Genomic DNA, 10042 nt, shown 5'->3' with positions numbered 1-10042 from the left:
CTGGCCACCCCCCTGGTGCTGAATGGAAACCCGGGTTCTCACCCATTCATCAGCTGATTCCTCCAACTCTCTGGGGTCTGTCAGCTTAGAGTCCACTAGATACTGATGTAACTTCTCTTCTGCACAATGAGTCAAAATATCTTCTTTCAAAAACAAATGATATAATCCCTCATATGTGTCAACTTTGTTACCAACAGTTCAGCCTTCCAGTGCCTTCATTGAAACGTCCACAAAGCCTTTGAACTCAATTTCTGGGTGCCTCTAAACTTCACTGTGTACTGCTCTGGAGTCAGACCAAATCTCTTGACTAAGCGTGCCTTCATCTGCTGGTATGATTCTGCATCCTCTCCCTTCAGGGTCAGGAGCATATGCCTCCCTGCTACTGGAATCAATCAATCAATCAATCATAGACATTTATAGAGCGCACTACTTACCCGGGAGGTCTCAAGGCGCTTGGGGGGGGGGGGGTGCTGCTACTGCTCGAACAGCCAGGTCTTGAGCTTCTTCCTGAAGGAGAGGTGGTCTTGGGTCAGGCGCAGGTCGGTCGGGAGGGAGTTCCAGGTCTTGGCGGCCAAGTAGGAGAAGGACCTTCCTCCTGTTGTCGTTCTTCGGATGCGGGGGACGGCGGCGAGGGCGTGACTGGTTGATCGGAGATGGCGTTTGGGAGCGTAGAAGTTGATGCGGTTGTTGAGGTAGCTCGGGCCTTGATCGTGTAGGGCTTTGTGTGCGTGGGTGAGGAGACGGAAGGAGATTCTCTTGTTGATGGGGAGCCAATGCAGGTCTCTCAGATGTCCGGAGATGTGGCTGTGTCGTGGGATGTCGAGGATGAGTCTAGCTGAGGTGTTCTGGATCCGCTGGAGTCTCTTCTGGAGCTTGGCGGTGGTTCCGGCGTAGAGGGCGTTGCCGTAGTCCAGTCGGCTGGTGACGAGGGCCTGGGTGACCGTCTTCCTGGTCTCGGTGGGGATCCACCGGAAGATCTTCCGTAGCATGCGCAGGATGTTGAAGCACGACGAGGAGACGGCGTTGACTTGTCTGGTCATGGAGAGGGAGGAGTCCAGGATGAAGCCTAGGTTGCGTGCGTGATCTGTTGGTTTGGGAGCGGTGCCCAGGGCGGGGGGCCACCAGGAATCGTCCCAGGCGGAGGGCGAGGAGCCCAGGATGAGGACTTCCGTCTTGTCCGAGTTCAGTTTCAGGCGGCTGGTCGTCATCCACTCGGCTACGTCTTTCATCCCTTCGTGAAGGTTGGCTCTGGCGGCGGCGGGGTCGTTGGTCAGGGAGAGGATCAGCTGAGTGTCGTCAGTGTAGGAGATGATGTTGAGGTTGTGTTGGTGTGCGATGGCCGCGAGGGGGCTCATGTAGATGTTGAAGAGGGTGGGGCTCAGCGAGGATCCTTGAGGGACGCCGCAGATGACTTCGGTGGCCTCTGACTTGTACGGTGGTAGGCGGACTCTCTGTGTTCTTCCGTCGAAGAAGGAGATGATCCATTCCAGTGCCTTCTCCTGGATTCCGACGTTGCTGAGGCGCTGCACAAGGGTGCGGTGGCAGACAGTGTCGAATGCCGCGGAGAGGTCTAGGAGGATGAGGGCCGCTGTTTCTCCGTTGTCCATCAGGGCTCGGATGTCATCGGTGGCAGCGATGAGGGCGGTCTCGGTGCTGTGGTTGGCTCGGAAGCCCGACTGTGAGGGGTCGAGGGATCCATTCGTCTCGAGGAAGGCGGCCAGCTGTTTGTTGACGGTCTTCTCGATGACTTTGGCTGGAAACGGGAGGAGCGAGATGGGGCGGTAATTCTTGAGTTCGGTGGGATCCGCTGTTGGTTTCTTTAGTAGAGCGCTGAGTTCGGCGTGCTTCCAGCTCTCCGGGAAGGTGGCGGTGTCGAAGGAGGTGTTGATGATGTCCCGCAGGTGGGGTGCGATGACAGCGTCGGCCTTGTTGAAGACGTGGTGAGGGCAGGGGTCGGTCGGAGATCCGGAGTGGATGGAGTTCATCGTGCGGACGGTGTCTTCGGTGCTGATCGGAGTCCAGGCGCGGAGGGTGGTGGTGGGGGGCGGTGGTTCGGTCGTGGCGTGCATCGGTTGAGTGCTGAAGCTGTTGTGTATGTCCGCGATCTTGTTGTGGAAGTAGGAGGCGAGGGAGTTGCAGAGGTCTTGCGATGGGGTGATGTCGTTGCTTCCGGCGTTGGGGTTGGAGAGCTCTTTCACGATGTTGAAGAGTTCCTTGCAGTTGTGTGCGTTGTTGTCCAGCTGGTCCTTGAATGCAGTTTTCTTGGTGGCGCGGATCAGTTGGTGGTGTTTCCGGGTGGCGAGCTTGAGGGTGGTCATGTTGTCCGGTGTTGGCTCCCTTCTCCAGGCTTTCTCGAGGGCTCGGCAGTTCTTCTTGGAGCTTGTGAGTTCGTCGGTGAACCATGGGGCTTTCTTGCTGCCGGGTCTGCTGGGCGGGGTCCTCAGTGGGGCGAGTTCGTCCGCGCAGTTGCTGATCCACTTCGTGAAGTTGTCGGCGGCCCGGCTGGGGTTCGCTGAACTGGTGGGAGGGTGCTGGCTCAGGGAAGCGGCGAGCTGGTCGGCTGTGATCTTGTTCCAGCTTCTTCAAGCAACCTGTTGCTGGTGGTGGTGGATCGTCGTTCTTCTGAAGGTGAAGTGGACGCAGCTGTGGTCCGTCCAGTGGAGTCCAGTGGCGTGGCTGAAGGCGATGTCTTTGCTGGATGAGAAGACGGCGTCGAGTGTGTGTCCGGCGAGGTGGGTGGGGGTGGACACCAGCTGCTTGAGTCCGAGGTTGGCGAGGTTGTCGAGCAGGGTGGTGGTGTTGCGGTCGTTGTTGTTCTCCAGGTGGAAGTTGATGTCCCCCAGGAGGATGTAGTCAGCGGAGGGGAGGGCATGCGGGCTGACGAAGTCGGCGATGTCCTCGCTGAATTGTGTGCGTGGTCCCGGGGGTCGGTAGATCAGGGTGCCTCTGAGGGTGGTCTTCGGGTCGGTGTGGATCTGGAAGTGTAGGTGTTTGGCGGTAGTCAGGGTGTCGTCGGTGTTGGTCGTGATGTGGATGGTGTCCCTGTGGATGATGGCGATGCCTCCTCCAGTCTGGTTGACGCGATCTCTCCGGGTGATCTTGTATCCCTCTGGGATGGCGATGGCGATGTCGGGCGCTGAGGAGTCGTTCATCCAGGTTTCCGTGAGGAAGGCGACGTCAGGGGCTGTGGTGTCGAGGAGGTTCCAGAGTTCGATGGCGTGTCTGTGGACGGAGCGGGTGTTGAGCAGGATGCACTTGAGGTGGTTGCTGCTGGTGTTCGGCTTGGCGGGTGCTGGTGCGGGATCAGGTCCGGATGCAGGTGAACTTGCAGGCGTGGCAGCTGAAGGGTCCGTGGGTGCGTCTCGGGGTGGCTCGGTAGCATCCCGGGACTCGGCCGGTGTTGAGTGCGTTGAGGGTGGCGGCGGTGTACGTCCGGCGGGTGGGCTGGGGTCCTCGGGGGCCAGGGGTTCGAGCGCTGGGCGCGGTCCAGGCGCGGACGGGCGCGGACGGGCACAGACGGGCTTACCTTTGGCGCGCCTTCGGCGCGCTTAGGGCGCGCCCGCTGCGCGTGCATGCTGCGTGTTGGCCACTCTGCCATATGAGGAGAGTGGGGGGGCGGAGCGAGGGAGGGGCCGCTGGGAGGGGGAGCGGGGTGGCGAATGGGGATGGCGAGCGAGGGAAGGGGGCGGGGCCGCAGGGGGGCAGCGGCGAGGGGGTGGCGGGAAACGCGTCCGGGGCTGGTCGAGGAGGGGGGAGCACTGGGGGCTAGGGAGAAACAGCGGGGAAAGAAAAGCAAAACGGCGGCGAGGCAAGCAGGTGGCAGGGGGCACAGGAGCTCCGCGGACCAAGCGGATCCGGCGGTCAGGCCCAGCCAAGGGCACAGCTGGTGATAGGAGGCACTGGAGATCCGTGGAAGCGGATCTGGCAGAGATGCGCAGGGCACAGGGCACAGCTCAGGGCAGAGGCGGCACCAGGGGCCGGGCTCACTCACGGGGAGTGTGCTCGGGGGGTGACCTGCCCGGAGGGACAGTGGTCACTGCACCTCACTGGCCACAGAGGCCTCTAAGTAGTCTCGTGGAAGGGAGGGGCCGCTGGGAGGGGGAGCGGGGTGGCGAATGGGGATGGCGAGCAAGGGAAGGGGGCGGGGCCGCAGGGGGGCAGCGGCGAGGGGGTGGCGGGAAACGTGGCCGGGGCTGGTCGAGGAGGGGGAGCACTGGGGGCTAGGGAGAAACGGCGGGGAAAGAAAAGCAAAACGGCGGCGAGGCAAGCAGGTGGCAGGGGGCACAGGAGCTCCGCGGACCAAGCGGATCCGGCGGTCAGGCCCAGCCAAGGGCACAGCTGGTGACAGGAGGCACTGGAGATCCGTGGAAGCGGATCTGGCAGAGATGCGCAGGGCACAGGGCACAGCTCAGGGCAGAGGCGGCACCAGGGGCCGGGCTCACTCACGGGGAGTGTGCTCGGGGGGTGACCTGCCCGACAGGAGTGCACTTCAATACCTAGAGTGGACCCTACTCATTTTAAGGGCCCTCTCAAAAGCTGCTAGCCACCTGTCAATTTCACCCCCCTCTATATACTTGGGCACTATGCCCTTGGGAAGTTTAGGTTCAAATCTACCACCTCTGGACATCTCAACATCTTCTTCACTTTTGCTGCCACCATTCCTCTTCTCCTCCTCCCTCTCCCATTTTCTTCTAGCCAATTCCAATTTCTCCTTCTACAAGGCAATCAACTCTAATTGAGCCTGAAGCTGTTTCTCTGCAAGGGGCTGTAGTGGTTCCTGAGTAAGGGACCCTTCCCCACTCCTACCACCACCTTGATTCACCTGGATAACACTAGTCACAATGGAAGAGGTCTCATCCTCACCCCCCACTTGGGTGAGGTTGGGGGGGAACATCTTCCCACTCCACTGGGTTCTCCTCAGCTGTCCCAGCCCAGACCTGTAGGGGCTCAAGCAACCCTGCCTTCCTCTTCTTCTTGACAGCAGGCAGCCACCTAAGTCCTCATCCACACCGCTGAGCAACAACATTTTGGAAAGTGGGTTATTGGTAGGGTTAAATGTAGGTCTACCACTGGCAATAAGGCCACTAACACATGGTAGGACTCAGCATAGGTCTTAGAAAATTATTCCTATGCTCAACCATTGGTAACGTGGCTGCGAGCAGGCAGGCTTAACTTCAAAGACAGGTATGTAAAGCATTTAAAAACACCATTTCAGTAAATAATTGAGACACATTCCATATTAAAAATCCAACAACAATTTTTAAAAATAGGAAATATTTGTATCTTTAAAATGACGACAAAAATCCAATGTAGGGAACCAGAGATATGAATTTTCAAAGATGTAATCAAATATAGCACTTAGAAGATTATAGCACCATATTGTGATACCTGCTCGCGATAGACCGGGCCAAAGTCAAAGTTTCAGGCCGGGCGTGATGGAGCCCTGAGCGGCTGCCGCTCGCGGCAGGTCCCGGTCTCAGTTTCTACCTTCACACTTGGAAACTTTTCCTGAGCTTTTCTCCTCGAGGCCCATCGAAGCTCCCAACCAGTCCAGATTTGGTGAGGGTTTGCCGGATTGACTTGTGAAGAGGTCCCGGTCAACTTCCCTGGAGCGGGCATAGAAAATGTTTCAAGATCGCTTCAGCGAGGCAACCCAGGAATCCAGGCCGGCACGCGATGGATGGCAGGCGTCCTGGCGAACGCGGTTGCTCCTGGTCACCTTTTCTGCGAGCGGACGCAGAAACATTTCTGGAGCTTTTTCTCGCGGGGTCTCTCGATGCTCCTCATGTAGCCAGATCCAGTGAGGATTCGCCGTCTTCGGATTTCTTCTAGTACCTGTCAATCTCTGGAAGTTGGAACAATGGAGCTTTTAGCAGGACGAACCTGGTTGGCTTGGCTGGCTCGCGGTTGAAGGCAGGCACCTGGCTGGCCAGGTTGAGTCGGTCCCTCTACGGAGCTTTTTTTCAAAGTTGGTCCAAAGTTCTCCAAACTTCTTGATCTTCTTCCTGAAGTACCTCAAGGGGTCCCAACATGTCTCAAACTCACTCCAAGGGTCTGGAAGCTCCAAGATGGTCTTCGAAAGTTGAGGACTTCAGTTCCCACAATCCTCTGGTACAAAACCCTTACAAATCGCTGGTGGTTCTCCAAGGTGCGGATTTAGTTGGTGATGTTTCAGATGAGCTCTTTTAACCTGTAGCTTTCAGGGAGTACACTCTTTAGTTCTTTTTCAGCAAAATAATCAAGAGGGCTGTAGTTTCAAATGGTGCAGTTTTCAGAAGTCAGGCCTTAGAAATCTTTGCACAGCAAAACTTCTCAACAGGGCACTTCTTGCTTCAGTAAGTTTCAAGCAGCAGATCTGGAGGGCTCTGCCCCTCTCAGATACTTATTCCAAGTTCTCTGGGTCAGGCAGGATGTCACTCCTGGCCAATGGGACCAGGGTAACTCCTCAAAGATATGACCACATCCTGTAGAGTCTGGTATTATTTTGTCCCAGAGTCAAATCTTCCAAATCCATAATGGCTGATTTCCCAGCAAGGAGGTAAGAGCTGGCTAAACACACCCCTAGGACGGCTAATTTACTTAGACTCTCCCCTCTACATCTGCTCATACCTTCTTTAATCCTGCCATTTGCCTAAGGTGGGAAGTTCAGAGTTGTAAATGACACTGTTCTCTGCTCTCCTCTTTGAAGAGCATAGTTTACGATTCCTCTCCCTGGCCTGGCATTCCTATGGAACATCACACTGCCCTGCCAGTAGTGCTGCTTAACCCCAGGAGCTTTTTATCACTGCCACAAGGCAGCCTGGCTAATCCACTTAACTCTGACCTATCATGGCAGACCACTGGAAGGCTGAATTTGGACTTACAAACAAGAAAGTCTTCTAACCTATTGTATGTACACTTTAGGAGAAATTCAACAATATGATATTGTTGGATTTATTAATACCATTCTGTGGAGTCTATCAAGAGTTATTAATCAATAACTTCCTATCATGTTAACCTATGTAACAGGGGATTTGCAATGGGTAAAATGACTTGGGCCATTTTTGCAGCACCAGGACGTACAAAAACATATTTTATAAGTACAGGAAGCCCACCCCATGTGAAACCAGGGAAGACCTTAGGGGTTCTGAAATATTGCAGATCCTCCCCCACAGGGCTCCTAGCATCGAAGTCGAATTTGAGCAGCACTTTATCACAAGGTAGGGAGTGAAATGTGAAATTTCACTTTACCCAGGCATGTAAAAACTCATTTTATAAGGGTGTACCTTATAAATACCTGACCTCCTCCCCAGGGATACCTAGGGGAGGCCCTGGGGGTCCCTAATATGCCAACATATTGTAGGTTATCCATTTTGAAGTGCCCCAAACACCAAAGTTGAGTTTGGGCACACTTTACTTTTTAAAAACAGTCCTGGCACCCAGGCTTCAGCAGTACACACATACAAGTACCCTGCCCTAGGGTACTAGGGACTTCTAGGTAATTTCAATCCCCCTGCCCTATTATATACTAGGGTCCTATAGGATAGGTCATGCCAATCACAGGGGTGCCCCACCATACCATTGTGTACCCTAGTGTATGTAGGTGTTTTAACTGTATTCTAATGTGTCTCTTTCAGCATAGCACTGGCCCTGGGCCTGGCTAGGCAGAGCCCAGGGTCAGTCAGAGTCATTTACCACCAGTATCAGTCAGCAAAAATCTGGGGGGGGAGGGCACAGGATGACTTTGCAACATTCCACTATCCAACATTTACCCTACTTTTGCACTCACTGCATTGGGAATAGTAATTTGTACTCCACCGCTATCCAACACTTTCCCTACTGTTGCACACTTTGGAGTTGGAATAGTCATTTTTACCTATCCGCTATCCAACACTTCCCTACTGTTGCACTCTTTGGAGTGAGAATAGTATTTTTTTCCCATCTGCTATTCAACACTTCCCTACTGTTGCTATCAGTGGAGTGGGAATAGTCATTTTTACCCCTCCACTATCCAACACTTTCCCTACTGTTGCACTCACTAGAGTTGGAATAATAAATGTAATTAGTCCGTAAATCCAACACTTTCCCTACTGTTGAACTTATTGTATTGGGAAATGTATATTATTTTTATTTAATTTTAAAATGTAAAAATTAAATAAAGATAATAGTTAATAAATTATTTTTAAGTAAGTATATGAATATGTATACATGTTTATGTTTGTGCGTTTATATTTTTTACCGCGTAGGCGGATTCCCTCAGCCGACAGGTTCGGAGCACCAAGCTGAGGGAATCCTGCTACACAGTTGATTCTGACGATTGCAGTTTACATTGGGGCATGCGACCATTTGGCGCAAGCAACTATAGAAGTTACGAAGGATGACAGCAACCACATGGTTTGGTATGATTTACAAGTGAGGTGAAGACTGGTTTCCCCATCAGTCCAGATGAAGTTGCCATAAATAGGTTGGCAACAAAACATGTTGGGCATACAATTCTGAAAATGGCCAAACATACGCCATTCTTTTAGCTTGAGGACGCTCACGGCACCCAATAAAAATTTTTTGGCATGTGAGTCATACCCCATTTTAATCCTGAGAACTGAATTTCTCCTTTCACATTGGGATTAGGGTCAGTGAGTGACACATGCACTTACAGTGCACCTCCACACGTCTTCCACTGATTGTCTTTCTTTTCTCACTTCTGAGAAATTTACATACACACTTTTCTTATTTCTTTATGGCCACGAAAGTTACCAATGATGATAACGTGGGCAAACTGGTGAGTACCGACCAGCAGCTCCCCTGGGTGATGCTTATGTGAGATACTTTCTGACCTTTCTCACATGTTTTAAATACTGTCACCAATTCTTTGTGGTTTTCTTACTTCTTTTTGACACCCGCACAGGATGTGGCACATTGACGTTTTTTGTAAAAACTGAACTGTTGGACTAACAGGTTATTGGTAGAGGCCTGTCCCGTGAGGGAAGTTTTAATGTCTGCAAAAACTCTCCCTATGTCCTAAAAAGTAGACACGAGAGTTATCTGTTCCAAATTAGTCAGGTCTATTTTGGTGTTTATAAATCAATGAGTGGGGGGAGACTTGACTGTTTACCCCCTTGTGCTTCATATGTGTAGTTGGCCTAATAAAAAGTGCCTTCAATAAACACATCTTTGGATAACTTGCTGCCCCCACCTTCACTTTTACAAAGAGATTCTGCACTTTATGGCTGGAGACAGTACAAATAAATATTTACCCACTGCTAACTAAATAGTAGAGATTTTGCACTGTCCTGTTGGCAGACATGCAAATAGCAGAAAAACGTCCCTAGTATTTACCCAGTTGCTGGTTAAAATTGTAGAGATTCTGCACTGTTCTTCAGGCAGCTGTGCAATTAGCAGGAAAACTTAAATATCAATCAATCGGGTTTATATAGCGCGCTAACACCCGTGAGGGTCCTGAGGCACTGAAGGGGAGCATCTCTGGATCAGTCGAAGAGCCAGGTCTTGAGATCCTTCTTGAACTTGTGCAGGGTCGGGGAGCGTCTGATGTTCACAGGGAGTTTGTTCCAGGTCTTGGCTGCGATGTAGGAGAAAGCTCTCCCGCCAGTTCTGTTTCTGCGGATGCGGGGGACCTCTGCCAGGGCGAGGTCAGCGGAGCGGAGGTTCCTCTTGGGTACGTGGAAGGATACTCTCTAGTTGTGGTATTTGGGTCCGATGTTGTTGAGGGATTTGTAGGCGTGGGTGAGGAGTTTGAAGGTGAGCCTCTTCTCGACGGGGAGCCAGTGGAGGCCTTGTAGGTGTTGGGTCATGTGTTCGTGATGCGGTATCCCGAGGACGAGTCTGGCTGCGGCGTTTTGGATGGTTTGGAGTTTGTGTAGAAGATTTCTGTTGATTCCGGCATAGAGGGCGTTGCCATAGTCCAGTCTGCTGGTTATGAGTGCATGGGTGACGGTCCTTCTGCAGTCGTGGGGGATCCATTTGAAGGTCTTACGGAGGATGCAAAGTCAGTTGAAACTAGTGGAAGTGACTGCATTGATCTGGCGGTTCATGGAGAGGGAGGAGT

The sequence above is a fragment of the Lissotriton helveticus genome, chromosome 5_1, assembly GCF_964261635.1.
Source record: "Lissotriton helveticus chromosome 5_1, aLisHel1.1, whole genome shotgun sequence".
NCBI lineage: Eukaryota > Metazoa > Chordata > Amphibia > Caudata > Salamandridae > Lissotriton > Lissotriton helveticus.
Note: the sequence above shows the minus strand (reverse complement) of the source record.